The following is a 25,949-nucleotide window of genomic DNA, read 5'->3' as shown; positions in this document are numbered from 1 at the left end:
TAAGATAAAGACGCTTCAAGTATAGTCTAAAATTTATTTTGAGGATTTAGCTTTTTTGGTTTAACGTTTTTTTTTTTTTTTTTTGATTTAAGAAAACATTTTGTACTTTGAAGTATCCATTATAAGTTGGATTTTTAAACTGGCATTTGTTTGTACGTGAGTACTTTTATTATTATTAAACCTCGAAAAGAGAATGAAAATTCGATAAATGAGATCTGTATCCAAATTTTAATTTTATTGGCCCTAGATTTTAAGCCAGATAGGTCGCTAAAAAATTTTTTTATTTTAAAGAAGACGCATCTTTGGCTCGGAATCAAAACCAAAATCCTTAAGGGAAGGTCAAAATCTTAGAATCCAAGTAAACTTTTTTTTAGTGTAGATGCCCAAGACCCCAGCGCGGGAGATCGGTTTGTATGCGGGCTACATCAAAACCTGGACCCATATAGCCCATCTTCGAATTTGAACTGCTAGGTGTCGGTTTATATGGAGGCTATATATATAACTATGAACTGATACGGTGATGATTTTTGCATGATTAGTAGTACACACAAAAAATTTTTTTTCTGATTCAATCACGAAATTAATTGATCCAATTAATTTTTAATTGAAATGTCTTCAATCACAGAAATGATAGTATCAATTAAAAAATTAATTGAAGGTCAATTAAAAAGTTAATTGATCCAATTAAAAAATTAATTGATACTATTATTTTTGTGATTGATTTTTGTTTCAATTAAAAAATTTGTTGAATCAATTAAATTTTTAATTGAATATTTTTTAAAACTCAATTAAAATTTTAATTGGAAAAATTTTTGTGAATTTTTTTTGTGTGTAGTATAGACTGACATCACGTACCAAATTTCAACCGGATCGGATAAAATTTCTTTTTCCAGGGGGCTCAAGAATAAAATTTGTGGATCGGTTTATATAGAAGGTATATATATTTATAGACCGATATGAATCAATTTTGATAGAGGTCACATACTAACACCACATACCACATTTCACGCGGATCGGATGAAATTTGTTCCTCCAAGAGACTCGACACGCAAAATCTGGGGATTGACTTATATTGGGGCTATATATAATTATGATCCGATATGGACCAATTTTTGCATGGTACTTAGAGGCTACACTGAAAGAAGAATTTTCTTTTCTACGGAACGAAATTTTAGACAAACGAAATTTTCTTTTGACGCCATAAAAGAGGGATTTTGTTTGTCTAAAATTTCGTTCCGGAGGAAAGTATTTTTTCTTTGGGTGTATATACTAATAACACATACCAAATTTCACCTGCATCGGATGCAGGACTCCGCAAGCCAAATCTGGGGGCCGGTTTATATGTGGCTATACCTAACAATAGGCCTGTATGGCCTATTTGCAATACCATGTGACCTGCAGTAATAACAACTACTTTTGTTTCAAGTAGATAGCTTATTTCGTTCGGAAGATAGCGTGATTTGTACAGACGGACGGACGGACGGACATCGCTAGGTCGACTAACGATGACCCAAAATATATAGAATTTATGGGGTCTGAGACCGTCTTACAAACGAAAGGACAAAGTTAATATGCCTTCATCCTGGTGGATGGTATAAAAATAATAATGGAAATATAAAATATGTATACGACAAGAAAAATTTTGTGAATACTACGTTCCTCGTGAGATTCCAATCTAAGATTCCAGCCTGCCTGTTCACTGTCTAAAACCACGTATCTTGTAACATTTTCTATTGCAAAACCTTGCAATAATTGTATATTACAGAGTAGTATGATAAACACAAATATTTAGATTTACGAAATTCTTTTATTAGACATTCTTCTCATTGCATCAATTAGGCAGTTAACCACGTCTTCCATAACCATAACCACCACGTCCACCAAAACCGTAGCCGCCACGTCCATAACCACGTCCGCCGCCACCAAAATAACCATTTCCTCCGTAACCGCCACGTCCAAAGGAACCACCACCACCTCTTCCTCCGCCAAATTGTCTCTTCTCACGTACTAACTGCATTTCACCAAAATTCTCCGTTGCTTCTTGGCCATAGCAAATAGCCATCAACAGAACACTGAACAAGGCAAAAATCACCAAAAAGCGCATTTGCGTAAAATGTATCCTCTAGATGCAATTATCGAAAACTAACTAAGGCATCTCATTGCAATCGCATCCATTTTTATAGGCTAATAAAAGTGCTAATAAGATGCCTATTGATTACAATAGTTTTCCAATTAATGGGAAATTCTCTAGTTTTGTTTTATGCCAATATGATGCCACTATCACAACCAGTTCAGTATTAATCATCTTAATCCATAGGAAAACATCATCTTAGATGGAACAAAACGCGTTATAGTGTTCACAAATAGGGTTGCCAGTTGAGATTGGAATATTATTTAAAATTGCTGGAATTTAGAATGTTTAAGACGATCCTCGCATTCCTGATATGATCACCTCAAACATTTTAATGTTACTTTGTTTCAGCCATGTTCCTCGAAACCTTGAAAATTATGTATATGTTTGGCCAGAAAATAAAATTTTTTTGCGACAGAAATGTTCTGTATTCTTCGCGAAAAAGTAACATTATGCTCTTTGAACACGCGCGAACATTGACAAAAAATAACAAACTGGCAATAGACGTGGTGTAATAATTATCATGCCGTGGGTTCAATTCCAAATTCGACCAAACATCAAAAAGATTTTCAGCTTTGGAGTATCCCCTCTCAGTAATGCTGGTCACATATCTAAGTGTTTCAAATTTTGTCGAGGAGCACTTCAGTGATCGATAAGCTAGTGTGCTTATATATCTTAGGCGCATTCAGTAAGACAGGCTGAGATTCCCTTAATGTCATGTTGCACCTATTGCCTTTAGACGTATTATATTTAATGAGTCTCAAAAAGAGTGATAGCTTGAAAATATCGAAGGCAATTTTTTATCAAAGACTCAATGGTTTCGAAACAAGGTTCGATCAATCTATACCGGATTCATAATAAGAGTTTATATAATAACCAAAATGTGTCATTTCCAACTCAGTGGTTTCTAACCTAAATTTCAGAGAAATAATGTTATTTCTCTAAAATATATCTTCATCGAAACCGCTTACTAATCGATATATCCTTATTGGCATCCCTAATTCACAAGTAGGTGTTACACATTACATGCCTTTCATACGCTTGGTATTTCCAATGAATCTTTAAAATAAGTGATATGTACATCCCCAATTAACTCTTAAATAGATGGAGAAAAAAAATTCTAACAAGATTACAAATAATAAAATAAAACTAAATAATTTAATAATTTCATGAATGGTTACAAAAAAAAATCTAAAAACCTTTCCGGTTTATATTAGAGCTGATAATGTAGAAGTGGCAGATCGGAAATAAATCGAAATAGGCCAACTATTTGTGGAAGAAATTTAGTTAAAAAAACCCATTTGCTTTTTTTATAAGACCACCCTATCTCTTCCCCATGACCTTGAATCGGTGGCAGCCCACTATTTACGGCTCACATAGACTATTCAGTCCATTCTGGTACCACAACGATGAACTTCTCTCTTATCCCTGAGAGCTGCCCGATTCCATATTTAGTTCAATGACAAGGGTTCTTCTTTTTATAGCCGAGTCCGAACAGCGTTTCACATTGCGGTCAAAGCACTTAAGCTTTGAAACACTGCGCCACACTGTGGAACAGGGTATTATAAGTTAGTGCATATGTTTGCAACACCCAGAAGGAGACGAGATAGACACATGGTGTCTTTGCTCAGGGTGGGCTCCTGAGTCGATATAGCCATGTCCGTCTGTCCGTGAACACATTTTTGTAATCAAAGTCTAGGTCGCAGTTTTAGTCCAATCGACTTGAAATTAGGCACAAGTATGTGTTTTGGCTCAGAATAGAACCCTAATGATTTATATATATATATATATATATATATATATATATATATATATATATATATATATATATATATATATATATATATATATATATATATATATATATATATATATATATATATATATATATATATATATATATATATATATAGTTCGCCCGATTTACACTCATATGACCACAGTGGCCAATCTTTTACTCCGATTTAATTGAAATTTTGCACAGGGAGTAGAATTAGCATTGTAGCTATGCGTGACAAATTTGGTTGAAATCGGTTCAGATTTAGATATATCTCCCATATATAGCTTTCGCCCGATTTACACTCATATGACCACAGAGGCCAATTTTTAACTCCGTTTTAAATGTTTCCCATATTTTTTTACTAACATTGTGTTCCAGTGCACTAGGGTGGAACACAATGTTAGTAAAAAAATATTGAGTCTATAGATTTTGTAGAAGTCTATCAAATTCTATCCAGATCGAGTGATATTTAAATGCATGTATTTGGGACAAACCTTTGTATATAGCCCCCAACACATTTGACGGATGTGATATGGTATCAAAAATTTAGATCTACAAAGTGGTGCAGGGTATAATATAGTCGGCCCCGCCCGACTTTAGACTTTCCTTACTTGTTTTAGTATAGGTTGCAGGAATATTCTCATACCGAAATATAATGAAGACAATGGAAGCAACATTTTTAGAATTTCATAAGATAAAAGAATAATTTTCAATAAATGAAAATTGGTCACTATTCTATTATAGTTGTTCAAACTGGGGTTTTTGGTCAGTTGGTTTTTGTATGAATTAAATAAAACTCAGTATAAAGGGCCCAAAATTGAGTTATCTATCACAGTTATCTATCACAATAATTAATTGTAAATTGAAAAACTAATTTATTTCATATTTTACTCAACGTTTCGTTGGTTCTTTCCAACTTCATCAGGAGTGTTTTATTGAAAATCAATTAGTTTTACGACTTCTTATTAATTAAAATAAACCTGGACATCACGACACATATTTTAATAATAATTAATAATAATAAGTAAAATTATTGCAGCGAACCCCCTTATACTATTATCACAGAACTAAACACTTTAAAATATTGCAACTGAACTTGCATCACTTTTGTGTTCTGTTTGGTACGGTTCAAAAAATTAATTTTTTTTCCTTACAGAAATATGGAATCAAGCAAGCCCCAGTAGTCAATCATTCAAACAATTTCATATCCACATCTCGTCTGCAAATCTCAAACACAACTTTATGAGTTCTTTTTGAAGTCCTTTGGTTAGGTGATACTATTGAAAAGCATCACCAAATCATGCCATAGCTAATTTATGTAGAAAAACATTTCTCTTAAAAAAAAAAAAACAAGTATATACGGCCGTAAGTTCGGCCAGGCCGAATCTTATGTACCCTCCACCATGGATTGCGTAGGAACTTCTACTAAAGGCTGTCATCCACAATCGAATTACTTGGGTTGCGATAACACTTGCCGATGGCAAGGTATCGTAAAACTTTTTAACACTGTCTTCTAAATTGTAAGTTAGTCCATAAGGGGTATATATTAAACAAAAAAAAGGCCGATTAAATACGTATATAATTCAGTTTGACAAAATTTTCTATAGAAATAAAATTTTGACAAAATTTTCTATAGAAATAAAAACTTGACAAGATTTTCTATAGAAATAAAATGTTGACAAAATTTTCTATAGAAATAAAATGTTGACAAAATGTTCTATAGAAATAAAATGTTGACAAAATTGTCTATAGAAATAAAATGGTGACAAAATTTCCTACAGAAATAAATTTTTTACAAAATTTTCTATAGAAATAAAATTTTGACAAAATTTTCTATGGAAATAAAATGTTGACAAATATTGCTATAGAAATAAACTTTTTACAAAACTTTTACATAAAATTTGACAATTTTTACATGGCTGTTAGAGGCCATATACTAACGAAATGTACCAAATTTCAACCGCATCGGATGACTTTTGCTCCTCCAAGAGGCTCCGGAGGTCAAATCTGGGGATCGATTTATATGGGAGCTATATATAATTATGGACCGATATGGACCAATTTTTGCATGGTTGTTAGAGACCATATACTAACACCACGTACTAAATTTCAATTGGATCGGATGAATTTTGCTCATCCAAGAGGCTCCAGAGTTCAAATCTGGGGATCGGTTTATATGCGAGCTATATATAATTATGGACCGATATGGACCAATTTTTGCATGCTTGTTAGAGACCGTATACTAACATCAGGTACCCAATTTCAAACGGATCGGATGAATTTTGCCCCTCCAAGAGGCTCCGGAGGTCAAATCTGGGGATCGGTTTATATGGGGGCTATATATAATTATGGACCGATATGGACCAATTTTTGCATGGTTATTAGAGACCGTATACTTAGACCACGTACCAAATTTCAACCGGATCGGATGAATTTTGCTGCTCCGGAAGGCTCCGCAAGCCAAATTTGGGGATCGGTTTATATGGGGGCTATACGTAAACGTGGGCCGATATGGCCCATTTTCAATACCATCCGACCTACATCAATAACAACTACTTGTGCCAAGTTTCAAGTCGATAGCTAGTTTCGTTCGGAAGTTAGCGTGACTTCCACAGACGGACGGACAGCCGGACAGACGGACAGACGGACGGACATGCTTAGATCGACTCAGAATTTCACCACGACCCAGAATATATATACTTTATGGGGTCTTAGAGCAATATTTCGATGTGTTACAAACGGAATGACAAAGTTAATATACCCCCATCCTATGGTGGGGGGTATAAAAAAAAAAAAAACAGAGAAGTTAATTAACTCCAACAAACTGTTAGTTTGACGTACTTAAAATTCGTAAAAAAAATGCAACAACAGAATGCACAAAGAATTTATGAAATAATTTTGTTTTCCCCATCCAAGAGACTACAAATAGTTATTCAGTAGGGATAAGAAGAAATGTTGCTGACACGCCTGTTACAAATACACACTGCATTTTTTATTTGCTGACAAGATTTTACCAAGCACCAATGACAATCACATCGAGAGCATGGAAAACTAACACAATATGGGGATAAAAACAAATTTCATTAGTGTTGAAGTGAAACCGAAAGAATATAAGGTAAAAGATGTATGAATATTTCTACAGATTAGACGGCAGAGGAGTACCCTACCTGGGGGGTCTGATCAGTACATCGTCCATAAGGTTTTTCCGCATATTTTGCTTTTCATATGGTGTGAAACTGTGATCAGCCATAATCCACCGAGAATCTAACATTTTTCCAACTTTTCCTTAATGCCCTCAATGTAAGCCTTCGTGACGGCTATGGCCTCATCATTCCACTGATATAAACACAAACACCATATAAATATATATTCCATCAGAAAAGTATATAAAAAAGATATTCTACTCTATTAAGGCGATATTCCAGGGAATACTTAAGAAGAACGTTTGAACCGCCATCGTTGCAGAGGTCTATTTGCGTAAAATATCATTAAGGCTTTACATACACACTTACAAGGATACCAAAATCGAAACTAGACTTATCGACAAATCGATTTGTGCATTGCGCTTGATACGTTTAATTTTAGAAACAGTAAGTATATACGGCCATAAGTTCGGCCAGGCCGAATCTTATGTAAACTCCACCATGGTTTGCGTAGAAAGTTCTACTAAATAAAGACTGTCATCCACAATCGAATTACTTGGGTTGTGGTAATACTTGCCGATGACCTTGCCATCTTAAAACTTCATAACATCGTCCTCTAAATTATAAGTTAGTCCATACATGGTATATATTAGCCAAAAAAAATACGTATATAATTCAGATCTTGACCCGCTATATGGTATATAAGTATATAAATAATTACCAACGGATATGCAGTTTTGAGCGGTATTTAGAGAGCCGAATTGAAATATGGGGGTCGCATTATAAGGGGGCTATATGCAATTACGAACCGATATGGACCAATTTTGGCATGGTTGTTAGCGGCCACATACTCACACAATGTAAAATTTTCAACCGAATCGGATGAATTTTGCTCCTCCAAGAGGCTCCGGAAGCCAAATCTGGGGATCGGTTTATATGGGGGATATATATAAATGGACTGATATGGACGAGTTTTTACATGGGTTTTAAAGACTTAATACTTAGACCACGTACCAAATTTCAACCGGATCGGATGAATGTTGCTCCTCCAAGAGGCTTTGGAGGTCAAATCTGGGGATCGGTTTATATGGGGACTATATATAATTATGGACTGTTATGGACCAATTTTTGCTTGGTTGTTAGAGACCATATACTAAAACCACATTACAAATTTTAATCGGATCGGATGAGTTTTGCTCCTCCAATAGGTTCCGGAGGTCAAATCTGGGGATCGGTAATATGGGGGCTATATATACACGCAAAAAAAAAACGTTTGGAAAACGTGTACCGAAAACGTTTTTCTTTTGTTAGAGTTTTTTGAATTGCTTCGAAAAGTATACACTTTTATCACCAAATAAATTCGTTTGGTACAAAAGTTTTATTTTTTCAATAAAAAAAGTTATTTTTGAACCACCAACACAGTCCATTTCGTTTATATCAAACACTGTTATTTTCTGACTTTAGGTCTTTAATAAGACACATTTTACAGTTCATAGTAAAAATTTCATATAGTAGAATGTAATGTTGAACATTTTTTCGGAATCTTCCGCCCATATCTGGAATATATGTAAAAACAAAAAAAAAAACTTTGGTCTTAGCAGGGATCGAACCCACGACCCTTGGCATACAAGTCGGACGTAGCAACCACTGCTCCACGGTGCCCAACTAAATGTATTTTTCTGTTAAATAAACTTTGTTTAATCGGCTCGTGGGCGCCACAAGCTATGCTATATAAATATAACTTATATGGGTAATTGTCTATTGATGACAATAACGGCTACATAGCTCAGTGGATAGTGTGTTGGCTTACAAATTTCATGGTCCGCGGTTCGATTCTTCGTCCATGCGAAAGGTAAAAAAAAAATTAAAAATTTATAAAATCGTATAATTTCTTCTACATTGTTTGTATTACAGAAAAAGGTGCTAAGAACTAAAAAACTTCGTGGAATGGAGAAATATGTGAAGGAAAATGCAATTAGCCAGATTTTTTTTTTTTAGTTAGTCTTTATGAAATTGTTTTTACATCATGGAAAAGAATAAACGTTTATCACAAAAATTATATACTTTTCTTCCAAATACACTTCCTTTCAACGAAAAGCAAATGAGAAACGAACTTTGTTTGTCTAAAATTTCGTTTGGGAGGAAAGAATTATTTTTTTGCGTGTAATTATGGTTTTTTACTTGGTTGTTAGAGACCATATACTAACACCATGTACCAAATTTCAGGGGGATCGGATGAAATTTGCTTTTCTTAGAGGCTCCGCAAACCAAATCTGGGGATCGGTTTATATGGGGGCTATATATAATTAAGGACCGATGGGGACCAATTTTTGCATGGTTGTTAGAGACCATATTCTAACACCATGAACCAAAATTCAGACGGATAGGATGAAATTTGCTTCATTTAGAGGCTCCGCAGACCAAATCTGGGGATCGGTTTATATGGGGGGCTATATATAATTATGGACCGATGTGGACCAATTTTTGCATGATTGTTAGAGTCCATATACTAACACCACGTACCAAATTTCAGCCAGATCGGATGAATACGCAAGCCAAATCTGGGGGTCCGTTTATATGGGGGCCATACGTGAAAGTGAACCGATATGGCCCATTTGCAGTACTATCCGACCTACATCAATAACAACTACTTATGCCAAGTTTAAAGTCGATTGCTTGTTTCGTTCGGAAGGTGGCGTGATTTCAACAGACGGACGGACGGACATGCTTAGATCGACTCAGAATTTCACCACGACCCAGAATATAAAGGGTGATTCTTTTGAGGTTAGGATTTTCATGCATTAGTATTTGACAGATCACGTGGGATTTCAGACATGGTGTCAAAGAGAAAGATGCTCAGTATGCTTTGACATTTCATCATGAATAGCCGAACGATCTGCCACAACGTCGAATTTTCAGTGAATGGGCCCTAGAAAAGTTGGCAGAAAATCCGCTTTTTTATCGACAAATTTTGTTCAGCGATGAGGCTCATTTCTGGTTGAATGGCTACGTAAATAAGCAAAATTGCCGCATTTGGAGTGAAGAGCAACCAGAAGCCGTTCAAGAACTGCCCATGTTCAAGAACTGTCCCGAAAAATGCACTGTTTGGTGTGGTTTGTACGCTGGTGGAATCATTGGACCGTATTTTTTCAAAGATGCTGTTGGACGCAACGTTACGGTGAATGGCGATCGCTATCGTTCGATGCTAACAAACTTTTTGTTGCCAAAAATGGAAGAACTGAACTTGGTTGACATGTGGTTTCAACAAGATGGCGCTACATGCCACACAGCTCGCGATTCTATGGCCATTTTGAGGGAAAACTTCGGAGAACAATTCATCTCAAGAAATGGACCGGTAAGTTGGCCACCAAGATCATGCGATTTGACGCCTTTAGACTATTTTTTGTGGGGCTACGTCAAGTCTAAAGTCTACAGAAATAAGCCAGCAACTATTCCAGCTTTGGAAGACAACATTTCCGAAGAAATTCGGGCTATTCCGGCCGAAATGCTCGAAAAAGTTGCCCAAAATTGGACTTTCCGAATGGACCACCTAAGACGCAGCCGCGGTCAACATTTAAATGAAATTATCTTCAAAAAGTAAATGTCATGGACCAATCTAACGTTTCAAATAAAGAACCGATGAGATTTTGCAAATTTTATGCGTTTTTTTTTTAAAAAAAGTTATCAAGCTCTTAACAAATCACCCTTTATATACTTTATGGGGACTTAAAGCAATATTTCGATGTTGTGTGTTACAAACGGAATGACAAAGTTAATATACTCCCATCCTATGGTGGAGGGTATAAAAATAAGTTTTCCCAGCAAAAACTGGATAAGTAGTTAAGTTGAAAAACTGCTTACCAAGAGCGTCTAAGACGCTCTTGGTAAGCATTAAAAGACCGATTATGATAAGTCATTACTCCCAAGCATACAGAATTGCTGAGGTATGCGATAACTGCTCTTGATAAGAACTTTTTATCCACTTACCCAATTTTTGCTGCGATCACTTTGTTCAATGAACTCTACAAGTAACGTCCTGTGATCGTTTCCCTTCTTTTTAATTAAAATTCCATTCATTGTTTCAATCTAGCATTGTGTGATTCCTAAGACTTCAGTGTAAGGGAAACTTTTTGCCCTCATTTACCATCCCCATCACATTCGAACGATGTGTTAAGCATTGGGAGACACTTCATGCAAAACAAGTTTACATCCTTGAAACAGCGGCCTTGGCATCTGGGATTTAACCCATAATCACCGATATCTGGGATTAAATCCGTGATTCTGTCGGAGCAAATATCTTTGATATAAAAAATGCAGACTTCAACAAATAATTTCATTTAAAATTAAGATACTCATGAGCCACTGTGGTGCAATGGTTAGCATACCCGAATTGCATACATAGGGACGTGGATTCGATCCCTGCTTCGACCGAACACCACAAATTTTTCAGCGGAGGATTATCCCCTCTTAGTAATGCTTGTGACATTTCTGAGTGTTTCAAAGCTTCTTTAAGTGTTTTTTTTCAACAATGTGAAACGCCGTTCGGACTCGGCTCTAAAAAGGAGGTCCCTTGTCATTGAGCTTAACATAGAATCGGGCAGCACTCAGTGATAGGAGAGAAGTTCACCACTGTGGTATCACAATGGACTGAATGTCTAAGTGAGACCGATAATGTCGGGCTGCCACCTAACTTAACCTAAGATACTCATGAGAGTCATCGTTCTCTCTCTCTCTCTCTCTCTCTGACACACATAAAACAAATTGCCAAGGTATGTTAGATCTTCCCCTTAAGAGACCTTATAATAATTTCGCGAGTAGCTCTCCCCTTAAGGCTTTTTTTTAGGGATTAAGGAGACACCGTGGTTCATGGGTTCAATACCAGTTCCGACCAAACACCAACAAGTTTTTCAGCAGTAATGGTACTCCAGTAATGCTGGTGATATTTCTGGGTGTTACAAAGCTTCTCCAAAGGGTTTCACCGCAATGTGAAAGGCCGTTTTAATTCGGCTATAAAAAAGATCCATTGTCATTAAGCTAAGCATGACAGGCAGCACTCATTGATAAGAAAGAAGTTCACCTGTGTGGTATCACAATGGACTGAATAGTGAGCCTGAATTAGCGGGCTGCCACTATTCCTAACCTAACCCATGACTTTTCGGAGAAACTTATACTTAAAGTGTTGTCACGAACGTGTGACCCTTCACTAAAACTTGGCTATCATATACCACTCAGCTGAAAAAGGAACCGATTAGTCCTCTTTACCATATTTATAATCGGGAAGCTCTGTTTAGTTTGGAAAGCCCTCTAAAAAAGGATACCCTTGATTATCATCCCATTCCCATTCCAATAATCACTACTGCCATCTACCACACATAGAGTACTCTGTAGATTTTTATTCAACATAGAAAATAAAGTTATGCAAAAACATTTTGCAATGTAAAATAAAGAAATAAATTTAAAGTTTATAGACCAACATGTTTCGTGTAATATCAACAAACATGAAAACGAAGTGACAGAAATAAAATCTAACCAAACTAAGAAAAGGTGGGGGAGAGAGGCATGCGATGCGAACGTATGTTTCACAATGGAGTGAGAGATTTTTGAATTTGAACATGTCCTTCTTATAAAATTCAATATTCTTTGCCAAGGACGGAAAACAACAATAGCTGGAACAAGAGCAACAACAACAAAATGTCATATAATGAAAATTTTGTGGTTATTTAACATTCCTTTGGCGTAAACAAAAGTGGATATTGATATTTTGTCCTTTTAAAATTCAATGTGGTTCGGAGATGAGTGTGTATGTGTGTGTGTGAAGAAGGCAGAACTAAATAACCCTCCCCGCTTTTCGCCTCCTCTGCCAAAGAAAGGACATTGCGTAAAATTTCAAACAATTGTTGTCCATTTGTAGAGAAATCGTGCCAGGATAACAAGTGGGAACCATCCCACAAGAGGATGTTTTTGCAAAGTTGTGCAAATTTAACACAACATTGTTGTTATTTTGTCATAATTTTTCTTTTTTTTTTTTTTGTTGCTCGCAATTTCAAACTCAAAGCTCAAGAAGAGAAGTTCCCTTTCTAGTGAAAGGAATCCAAAAGATTTGTGGGTGGATAGAATAGCTTTAGCAATGTCCTTACATACGTATAAATGTTAGAGTAGTTGCAAAGGAAAGGACCATTGGTGTTGGCGGTTTGAGTTTCCAGAGATTATTGTTAAAGTTTTGAGCTCTTAGCACCCATTGACATGCAAGTCATGTGTCATATAATAGAGGACGTCGCTTAACATTGATAGACCCAAACAAGACAAATATTTCCCATGCTCTATATGAATCGAGAGCCACTATGCGCAGATACACAGGAAACAATTGGCATTTAATTCGAAGATAACAAGAATAAAAAAATAGAGATCACTCATAGTCTGTCCACGGTTACCCCAGTTACCAAAATTCTACTAAAAATTATAGATTTTACAAAATATTTCTCTTTTAAACTTAAATTTTCTATACAAATAAAATTTATAGAAAATTTTCTATAAAACTAAAATTTTAACAAATTTTCTATAGAAATAAAATTTTAGCAATTTTTTTTACACAAATACAATTTGTATAAAATTTTCTATAGAAATAAAATTTTGACAAAATTTTCTATAGAAATAAAATTTTGACAAAATTTTCTATAGAAATAAAATGTTGATACAATTTTCTACAAAAATAAAATTTTGACAAAATTTTCTATAGAAATAAAATTTTGACAAAATTTTCTATAGAAATAAAATTTTAATAAAATTTTCCATAGAACTAAAATTTTGTAAAACTTTTCTACAGAAATAAAATTTTAACAAAATTTTTCTATAGAAATAAAATGTTAACAAAATTTTCTATAGAAATAAAATTTTGACAAAATTTACTATAGAACAAAAATTTTACAAAATTTTTTAAAGAAATAAAAATTTGAAAAAATTTCTATAGAAATAAAATTTTGGCAACAATTTCCATAGAAATAAAATTTTCATAAAATTTTCTATAGAAATAAAATTTTCATAAAATTTTCTTTACAAATAAAATTTTGACAAAATTTTCGATACAAATAAAATTTTTACAAAATTTTCTATAGAAATAAGATTTTGACAAAATTTTCTGTAGGAAAAAAATTTTAACAAAATATTTCCATAGAACTAAAATTTTCACAAAATTTTCTCAAGCACTAAAATGTTGACAAAATTTTCTATAGAAATAAAATTTTAAGAAAATTTTCTATAGAAATAAAATGTTAACAAAATTTTCTATAGAAATAAAATTTTGACAACATTTTCTATAGAAATAAAATGTTAACAAAATTTTCTATAGAAATAAAATTTTGAAAAAATTTTCTATAAAAATAAAATTTTTACAAAATTTTCTGTAGAAATAAAATTTTAACAAAATTTTCTGTAGAAATAAAATTTTAACAAAATTTTTTACACAAATACAATTTGGACAAAATTTTCCATACAATTAAAATTTTGACAAAATTTTCTATACAATTAAAATTTTGACAAAATTTTCTATACAAATAAAATTTTGACAAAATTTTCTATAGAAATAAGATTTTGACAAAATTTTCTATAGAAATAAAATTTTAACAAAATTTTCCATAGAACTAAAATTTTCTCAAGCACTAAAATTTTAACAAAATTTTTCTATAGAAATAAAATGCTAACAAAATTTTCTATAGAAATAAAATGTTAACAAAATTTTCTATAGAAATAAAATGTTGACAAAATTTTCTATAGAACAAAAATTTTACAAAATTTTCTATAAAAATAAAATGTTGACGAAATTTTCTTTAGAAATAAAATTTTCACAAAATTTTTTTATACAAATAAAATTTGGATAAAATTTTCTATAGAAATAAAATTTTGACAAAATTTCTTATAAAAATAAAATTTTAACACAATTTTCTATAAAAATAAAATTTTCACAAAATTTTCTATAGAAATAAAACGTTGACAAAATTTTCTATAGATATAAAATTTTGACAAAATTTTCTATAGAAATAAATTTTGACAAAATTTTCTATAGAAATAAAATTTTGACAAAATTTTCTATAGAAATAAAATTTTAACAAAATTTTTTATACAAATACAATTTGGATAAAATTTTCTATAGAAATAAAATTTTGACAAAAAATTCTTTAGAAATAAAATTTTGACATAATTATTTATAGCAAACAAATTTTACGAAATTTTCTATAGAAATAAAATTTTGACAAAATTTTCTATAGAAATAAAATTTTGACAAAATTTTCTATAGAAATAAAATTTTGATACAATTACCTACAGAAATAAAATTTTGACAAAGTTTTCTATAGAAATAAAATTTTGACAAAATTTTCTATAAAAATAAAATTTTTACAAAATTTTCTATAGTAATAAAATTTTGACAAAATTTTCTATAGAAATAAAATTTTCACAAAATTTTCTATAGAAATAAAATTTTGATCAAATTTTCTTTACAAATAAAATTTTGACAAAATTTTTTATACAAATAAAATTTTGACAAAATTTTCTATAGAAATAAGATTTTGACAAAATTTTCTGTAGGAAAAAAATTTTAACAAAATTTTCCATAGAACTAAAATTTTCACATAATTTTCTCAAGCACTAAAATTTTCTATAGAAATAAAATTTTAAGAAAATTTTCTATAGAAATAAAATGTTAACAAAATTTTCTATAGAAATAAAATTTTGACTAAATTTTCTATAGAAATAAAATTTTGACAAAGTTTTCTATAGAAATAAAATTTTGACAAAATTTTCTATAAAAATAAAACTTTTACAAAATTTTCTATAGAAATAAAATTTTAACAAAATTTTCTGTAGAAATAAAATTTTAACAAAATTTTTTACACAAATACAATTTGGACAAAATTTTCCATACAATTAAAATTTTGACAAAATTTTCTATACAATTAAAATTTTGACTATTTCTATAGAAATAGAAATAATAACAAAATTTTCTATAGAAATAAAATTTTGACAAAATTTTCTATAGAACAAAAATTTTACAAAATTTTCTTTAAAAATAAAATTTTCACAAAATTTTTTTATACAAATAAAATTTGGATAAAATTTTCTATAGAAATAAAATTTTGACAAAATTTCTTATAAAAATAAAATTTTAACAAAATTTTTTATAGAAATAAAATTTTCACAAAATTTTCTATATAAATAATAATTGACAAAATTTTCTATAGAAATAAAATTTTGAAAAAAAAATCTATAGAAATAACATTTTGACCATCATCTTAGCAGATCTATGAGCACGGTATACGTGCATTTCTTGTCCAGTGTATATATATATTACCCACCAATATTCGTTGCCCCACGTTGGGCGCCAAAAATAATTTTATATTATTTTGTAAAGTGCATTTCCATTTTTTTTGTCAATATGTATGATTGTCCTTACTTATGGGCCTGATGGGTTGGTCACATATATGTTCTTTGCAAATGGAGGATTGTATCTACTAACATGACTTTTCTGCTGCCATGTAACCCCACTCGACATATTTTATACTTTTGGCTATAAATTCACTTTAGTTACGGTTGGAAAATATCGCAGCAACAAATCCAACAGCGAAGATGATGATGGCGGCATCGACAAACGACAACAAATTCACGAACAATTGAATTTGCAAAAAAAAAAAAAAAAAAAACGCGCACACACTCCACAAATGAAATCAATAGACTTGGAAGAAGAAATTTGAAAATTCCAATAAAGCGTAAAATTTATGATTGAAAAATTGAATTTAAAAACATTACTTTGAAATGTGTTACGTGAGCTAGAGTACCGGGATTAAATTGTTTAATATAGGGAAAGGAAAAGAAAAGAAAGTGAATGGAATGGAAAATCATGGAAGGATGTAGGTTTTCTAGCTATATATTATGTGAAATATTAGCAATTCGCAAAAATAGTATAGGGCTTATATCGGGAGGAGCCAACGGCATGCTACGCAACACAAACATTGCCCAAGTGATGATTAAAGGGGCCTTGTGTGTCTGTTAGAACTATGGCAACATGTCGACGTATTTCTTCTCTGGACCATATTCTCGTAGAGAATACTATATTTTCTGTGTACTGGCATTATGATATTTTGTCAAGAGTCACTCCTGACCTGTTTTGACAGAAGCCATACCGCTTAAGTCTGGAATATTTTCCAGGCAGATTTTTGTAGTCCTTACAAAGATACTTAATATGACACGGTAAATTGCACTTGGATTCTGACAATAGCAAGTCGATTCCCTCAGTCGATTGACTCAAAAAAGTGGTAAAATGCAGTCACTTTCAGGTGCCCTATGACCATTGACCAAGCACCATATAATACTCAAAACCCAGCTCGTTTGCAACGGGAAATCCCCGACTTAGATCAACAGATGAATGACACAACTAAGAAACCCCTTAGTTAATGGTTTAAAGTTGTACACCCAGTCCATCTTTATTAAACATACGGAAGTTGTTTTCAAAAATATGTGGAGATAAGACAATCAAAGGTATTTCCCCTGTGAAGTACCTGACATTAGTCAAAACCAACCGAATGATGCCAAAAATTAGAAGATACACTTAGAGAGAACCACTACATGCATATTCTATTTTAGGATGGACCTTATATAATTGTACACTTGATCCGATATAAATTGTGAGAATAAAGACGGTAAGCGCACACATATATAGATTTAGGAGGCTGCTCCCTTCACCATGCTGCACCGTATCTTTCTGAGGAGGAGAAACAACAAATTAGAGAGGCCAGACCGGTTCTATCACAATTAAGATTAGATTGGTCAAAACCGGTGGACCGGTTTAACTTCTTACACCGATTACCGGTTTTCTTAAAAATCCCATTTTCGGTGGACCAGGAGAATCGAAGTTTCCAAGGCCTCAACAACTGGCTTTCGGTTTTTATATTTTCATTGTAAAATTGCCTATTTAATGCCAAATTTAAGCAAATACATCTGGGTGTCCAACTTTTAATAAATTATTGAATTATCATTTTCGTTTATTTTTTGTGACAAGAAAATTAGATTTTCCTTACAAAATTACGTGCTTTTATGGAAACCGGTTGAACCGGTTATTTGTTTCGAAAAACACCGTACACCGGTTTTTTACAACTCTAATTAAGATCCGATATTTCCAAGTACTAAAACAGATACTTTCTTAACTTCCTAAGAATGAATGTTCGAAATATGACACCAGCATCACTCTGTATGCATCCGCTAGTCAGCTTGACGCTTAAAATTATTTTAATTTTTATATTCAATCTTATTCCGATACCTCACGCTCATGACGGAATATTTTTACTCAGACACGTTATATTTCACATTACGAGTATATTTCCACGAACAACTTCTAAGGGGTTTATTTTTATTCACGCATTCTCACCATCAGAAGAAAGTACTACGAGTAAAACACAGAAATGTCGTGATTCACGAAAATTCGGCTAACCCAAGAAAATTATCGTGACTAACTATTGGGTCGTATATTAGTGATGAAATTTTCTTTTTTGGGAGTATGTATATCCGAATAAAACCGTTTACTGGTGACTTTTTACTGGTGATCCCAATTAAATTCAAATCTGGAGCGTTATAAAAACCTTAACATCATAGTTGTGAATTGTAAATTGTAAGAAAAGAAAAACGTTGTTTTTTTTTACTCACGCACGCTAATGAACTGAGTATTTTCGTGCCACACGCACTACATTTTATTGGTTAATCACGCTCCCGCACACTCACACCACTGCCATCAGCGTGACTCTCTCGTTGGCCACAACTTAACCGTTGAATATTTTCAAAATATGGCACAAAAAGTGTCATTTTCAAAAAAGGTACCACATTTATTTTAAAAAAGTGGCCCCTAAGGTGGCACACTTTTTGTTATCAATTGGATTAATTAAATTAATTTTTATAGAATAGAATTGCAAAAAAAATATATTTTTCCAATTAAATTTACCTCACAATAATTGTATCCAAATTTCTTTGAAAATTACTCCTTGGCAATCCGGTTTGCATATAATTCCTTGCATACTTTCAGGCGTTGCAGATATTTGCTTGAAAAGACATTGATATCAGAAGTAATTTAGTATAACGAAAAAAACCCAGATTGTATGTTAAGCCACCGTTCACATCCATAATCTTAACGGGATTTGGGACAAAAACCTATAAAAAAGTTTACAGTATAAAAGGTTTTAATAAAATAGTGATAAAAATGTGGTACAAAACTGTGAAAAGTAAAGAAAATTTAAAAATTGCGATAAGCTACCTACACACAAAAAAATATTTTTTGTCTTCAATAACGAAATTAATTGATCCAATTAATTTTTAATTGAAATCACCGAAATGATAGTATCAATCACCAAAGTCAATTAAAACAAATATATACTGCAGTAAGTTCGGCCAAGCCGAATCTTAAATACCCACAACCATAAACCAAATATTAGGGTTTCCTTTGAAATTTCAGGAGGGCTTGAGGACTTGAGGACACTTCCCAAAGATAAATTTAAAGATTTCAGCTATGAGGACTATATCAGATTCTGGATTTATAAGAACCATTTTTGTTTGAGTTTTAGAGGAATCATTAACATCTCTTGTAAGTGTGTAAGAAAATTTAAAATAACGTCTTGATTTGAAATCTTAAATCTGTAGATTTTCACCCGAGAAGTAAAATCTGGAAATTTTACATTGAGAAGCAATTTTCATGATAAGTGCGCCTTCTATACCCTCAAGAAGTGAAGTCGGCCTCTATGGAGGCATTACCAAATGGACCGATAAAAACTTAATCCGATACACGTTTTTGTGAGCCTAAAATGCCAGAATATTTACAATTTCAGGCAAATCGGATAAAAACTACGGTTTCTAGAAACCCAAGGAGTTAAATCGGGAGATCGTTCGTATGGGGGCTATACCAAAACATGGAACGATACGGACCATTTTCGGCACACCTTTTGATGGTCCCCAAGTGCCTCTAGATTTTCAATTTCAGGCAAATTGGATAAAAACTACGGTTTCTATAAGCCCAAGACCCCAAATCGGGAGGTCGGTTTATCTGGGGACCATACCAAAACATGGAGCGATGCTCACATTTTTCGCACACCTCTTTACGGTTCTAAGGTACCTTTCGATTTTCAATTTCAGGTAAATTGGATAAAACCTGCGGTTTCTATACCGAAATATGGACCGATACTCACAATTTTTGGCACACGTATTTGTGGTCCTATAATACCTCTAGATTTTCAATTTCAGGTAAATTGAATAAAAACTGCGGTTTCTATAAGCCCAAGAAGTAAGATCGGGAGATCGGTCTATATGGGGGCTATACCAAAACGTGGACCAATACTCACCTCTTTATGGTCATAAAATACCTCTAGATTTCAAATTTCAGGCAAATTGGATAAAAACTACGATTTCTATAAGCCCAAGACCCCAAATCGGGAGGTCGGTTTATATGGAGACTATATCAAACCCTGGACCGATATATCCCATCTTCGAACTTGACCTGCCTGCGGACAAAAGACGAGTGTGTGCAAAATTTCAGCACGATTGCTTCATTATTGAAGACTGTAGCGTGATTACAACAGACAGACAGTCAGACAGACAGACGGACATCGTCATATCGTCCTAGAATTTCTCCCTGATCAAGAATATGTATATATATATATATATATATATATATATATATATATATATATATATATATATATATATATATATATATATATATATATATATATATATATATATATATATATATATATATATATATATATATATATATATATATATATATATATATATATATATATATATATATATATATATATATATATATATATATATATATATATATATATATATATATATATATATATATATATATATATATATATATATATATATATATATATATATATATATATATATATATATATATATATATATATATATATATATATATATATATATATATATATATATATATATATATATATATATATATATATATATATATATATATATATATATATATATATATATATATATATATATATATATATATATATATATATATATATATATATATATATATATATTTATATATATATATATATATATATATATATATATATATATATATATATATATATATATATATATATATATATATATATATATATATATATATATATATATATATATATATACATATATATATATATATATATATATATATATATATATATATATATATATATATATATATATATATATATATATATATATATATATATATACTTTATATATATATACTTTATATAGTCGGAAATCGATATTTCGATGTGTTACATGTGTTTTGCCAAATAATTTTTTTATCATTTTTATACCCTCCACCATAGGATGGGGGTATATTAACTTTGTCATTCAGTTTGTAACACATCGAAATATTGCTCTAAGACCCCATAAAGTATATATATTCTGGGTCGTGGTGAAATTCTGAGTCGATCTGAGCATGTCCGTCCGTCCGTCTGTTGAAATCACGCTAACTTCCGAACGAAACAAGCTATCGACTTGAAACTTGGCACAAGTAGTTATTATTGATTTAGGTCGAATGGTATTGCAAATGGGCCATATCGGTCCACTTTTACGTATAGCCCCCATATAAACGGACCCCCAAATTTGGCTTGCGAGGCCTCTAAGAAAAGCAAATTTCATCCGATCCAGCTGAAATTTGGTACATGGTGTTAGTATATGGTCTCTAACACCCGTGCAAAAATTGGTCCACATCGGTCCATAATTATATATAGCCCCCATATAAACCGATCCCCCGATTTGGCTTGCGAGGCCTCTAAGAGAAGCAATTTTCGTCCGATCCGGCTGAAATTTGGTGCATGGTGTTAGTATATGGTATCAAACAACCATGCAAAAATTGGTCCACATCGGTCCATAATTATATATAGCCCCCATATAAACCGATCCCCCGATTTGGCTTGCGAGGCTTTTAAGAGAAGCAAATTTCATCCGATCCGGCTGAAATTTGGTGCATGGTGTTAGTATATGGTCTCTAACAACCATGCAAAAATTGGTCCACATCGGTCCATAATTATATATAGCCCCCATATAAACCGATCACCAGATTTGAACTCCGGATCCTCTTGGAAGACCAAAATTCGTCTGATTCAGTTGAAATTTGGTACGTAGTGTTAATATATGGCCTCAAACTCTCATGCAAAAATTGGTCGATATCGGCCCATAATTATATATAGGCCCCATATAAACCGATCCCCAGATTTGACCTCCAGAGCCCGTTGGAAGAGCAAAATTCTTCCCATTCGTTTGAAATTTGGTACTTGATATTAGTATATGGTATCCAACAACCATGCAAGAATTGGTTCCTATCAGTCCATAATTATATATAGTTCCCATATAAACCGATCCCCAGATTTGACCTCCGGTGCCTTTTGGAGAAGCAAAATTCATCCGATCTGCTTGAAATTTGGTACGTGGGGATAGTATATGATATTTAACAACCATGCCAAAAGTGGTCCATATCAGTCCATAATCATATATAGTCCCATATAAACCGATCCCGAGATTTGGTTTTGGAGCCTCTTGGAGGAGCCAATGTACCAAGCCAAATCATCCGAGTGAATTGAAATTTGGTACATTGTGCTAGTATATGGTCGTTAACAACCATGCCTAACTAGGTCCATATCGGTCTATAGTTATATATATCCCTCAGATAAATCGATTTCCAATCACACAAAAATTGGTCCATATCAAGTTCATAATTGTATATAGCCCCCATATAAGCGACCCCCATATTTCAATTCTGGCTCTCTACGTACCGTGCAAAAAGTCCATATCGATTCGTAATTATTTGTAGACTTAACTATACATAACTTTTTTGTCTAATATATACCACGTATGGACTAACTCACAATTTAGAAAACGATGTTAAGAAGTTTTAAGATACCACAACCCAAGTAATACGATTGTGGATGACAGTCTTTCGTAGAAGTTTCTACGCAATCCATGGTGGAGGATTGCGTAGAATCCGGCCGTAAGTTCAGCCTGGCCGAAGTTTCTACGTAGAAGTAGAAGTTTCTACGCAATCCATGGTGGAGGATTGCGTAGAATCCGGCCGTAAGTTCAGCCTGGCCGAACTTACGGCCGTATATTCTTGTTTTTTATTATTTTCTTTTTATGATTTCTAATGTCTGAAACATCAGATATTTTGATAAATTCGAAATTTAGATTTACCATTTTTTCGACAAAATTAAATTATTTGTACTATGTTATTAATTCTTATTCTTTTATATTTACTATTTGAAACAAAAAAGTTAATTTTGCCCATTAAAAATATGAAAAAAGCGAGCTATAAAAGTTGAATTAACCCTCTAATGCCCATTTAATAAGGAAGCTTTTAGTAAAACACACCATAAGCCAACAAAAATGGGCAAAATAAAAAGAAAACTTATTTGAAACTATTAAGAGGCTTTGCAGCATATGCTAAATTTTACGGTATAAATTGTTCTTGCTTAGTTCTCTTTCTTTTGTGTCGTTAACATTGAAAATTTAATCAGCTGGCAAAAAAATTGGGGCATTAGAGGGTTAAAAAACTTCCTGTGTGGTTAAAATAAAGAACATCTTTGGGAGCACATTTTTTGGAAGTGCTTTTAAAGTTCCAATTTTTTTTACTGAGTAGAACATCGGTATCAGTCCTGTCGTATGTCCCTCAATGGCAAATTACACCAATTCCTAGTAGGTTTGTACTTAGCAAAATATGGCCAATTTGCAACTTCGCAATTTGATGCACCTCTACTCGTATATGCGAGCTTATAACTCAACCGATTTACCCAACTGAGGGAAATAATGCCAGTGGCCTTCTTTAGGCATTGACAATTTTAAATACATTTCCTTTTTATCATAAATATATAAAACACAATGAAAATCTCATGTGGATAGCCTTATGACACAAAAAATGTTATCAAATTTCCGACCACAACCTCAAAACTCTTTAAAAGTCAAATTTAATAAAAAAAGGTCCTTTCAGCGGAAACAAGAAATGGCTTTTTTTATATTCTAATCATTTGGCCTGTCATACTTCAGTTGACATTTACAAAATAATCCAAAGATCTTGTTTAAAGAATCACATCAACCACAATTGACATTTGTTTATATGCGAAAGGAAACTACACACATACAAAGTAATTCAATCTATGCTTTTGTGTGTGTGTAGGACATACAAGAATTCAAGCTTACTTTCACCTACCACATATGTAATGACTGTGTGGTTTCGTATGGTGGTTATCCGCTACAAGGGATGCCCCATAAAAAAGAGCATCTTTACTTTTGGTAAATGTAAAATGGTATAAGGATTCGCTAGATTAATTTGAGGTCATGGATATTAGGAAAATTACATACCACACATGTGTGTTGGTATGGGTGAATGATGGTACTCCAACAAAAGGACAATGATTAGGGTGTACAAAGGCATAAAGCCATCAAATTAAATTCTATTTGGAAGGGTTTTCTCTAGTGTGGTAAGGAAAATTTGTGAGAGTAAGTATAGTACTCTACAGGAGGCATAGAAACACGAGAAACAAATATTGTCATGGAAATAGAAAAACAAGTATATATAGTAGTACGTTCGGCCGGGCCAAATCTTAAATACCCACCACCATGAATCAAATATAATAGTTTCCTTTGAAAATTTCAGGGGGGTTTGATGACAGATATTTTTCCAAGCAGATCATTTCAACCAGTACGCTTCCCACAGATAGAGGTAAAGATTTTACCTATGAAGACTACATCAGATTCTGAATTTATAAGAACCATTTTTTGTTTGAGTTTTAGAGGAATCATAAACATCTCTTGTAAGTGTGCAAGAAAATTATGAAATAACGCCTTGATTTGAAATCTATAATCTGTGGATTTTCATCCCAATTATTTAAATGACTTCGAGAAGTAAAATCTGGAAATTTTGCATCTGTGGATTTTCATCCCAATTATTTAAATGACTTCGAGAAGTAAAATCTGGAAATTTTGCATTCAGTTTCAAGCAATTTTCATGATCAGTGCGCCTATATGGAGGCCTTACCAAATGGACCGATTAAACCAAATCATATACACTTTGTTATGGGTCTGACAGTATATTTTCAATTTGTGGCAAATCGGATAAAAACTACAATTTCTAGAAACCCTAGGAGTGAAATTGGGAGTTCGGTGTAATGGGGACTATACCAAAACATGGAAAGATACATACAGTATTCAGCACATTTAATTGTAGTTCGAGAATCTCGACCCCAAATCGGAGGGCCGGTTTATAAGGGGGCTATATCAAAAACTGTACCCATACTCAATATATTCGGCACAACGCTTTATGGTCCTAGAATACCTCAAGATTTCCAATTTCAGGCAAATTGGATAAAAACTACGGATTCTAGAAGGCCAAGAAATAAATCTGGAGATCGGTCTATATGGGGGCTATATCGAAACATGGTCCGATAATCACAATTTTTGGCACATGTATTTGTGGTCCTACAATACCTCTAGATTTCCAATTTCAGGTAAATTGAATAAAAACTGCGGTTTCTATAAGCCCAAGAAGTAAAATCGGGAGATCGGTCTATATGGGGGCAGCGTTGCCAGAATTGTTTCACCAAAAACCGCTAGATTTGCCCAAAAAATAGCTAAAGAAAAGCTAAAAAATGCTTAAAAATAGCTAGAAAAAAAGCTAAATATTTTTGTATCAAAAGTCACATTTTTTATTGAAATTTAACAAACTTAAAGGCTTTATTTCACTTAAAATGCATATTATTTTCATTTTAATTCATTTTAATTCATTTATCTAAGGCATATTAGCTCTGTT

At 32.6% G+C, this 25,949-nt stretch overlaps 1 long non-coding RNA gene across 1 annotated transcript in view; it reads right to left on the bottom strand.

The window, feature by feature from the left end:
• Window positions 1-19,196, bottom strand: part of LOC142238028 (uncharacterized) — a 100,179-nt gene extending 80,983 nt beyond the window's left edge. Inside the window, exon 1 of the long non-coding RNA XR_012722618.1 lies at window positions 19,035-19,196. This is a non-coding gene — a long non-coding RNA (uncharacterized LOC142238028). The remainder of the gene's footprint in view (window positions 1-19,034) is intronic.
• Between the last annotated feature and the right edge of the window lie 6,753 nt (window positions 19,197-25,949).

Source organism: Haematobia irritans, chromosome 1, assembly GCF_050003625.1.
Source record: "Haematobia irritans isolate KBUSLIRL chromosome 1, ASM5000362v1, whole genome shotgun sequence".
NCBI lineage: Eukaryota > Metazoa > Arthropoda > Insecta > Diptera > Muscidae > Haematobia > Haematobia irritans.
Note: the sequence above shows the minus strand (reverse complement) of the source record. Positions and strands in the feature narration are given on the sequence as shown.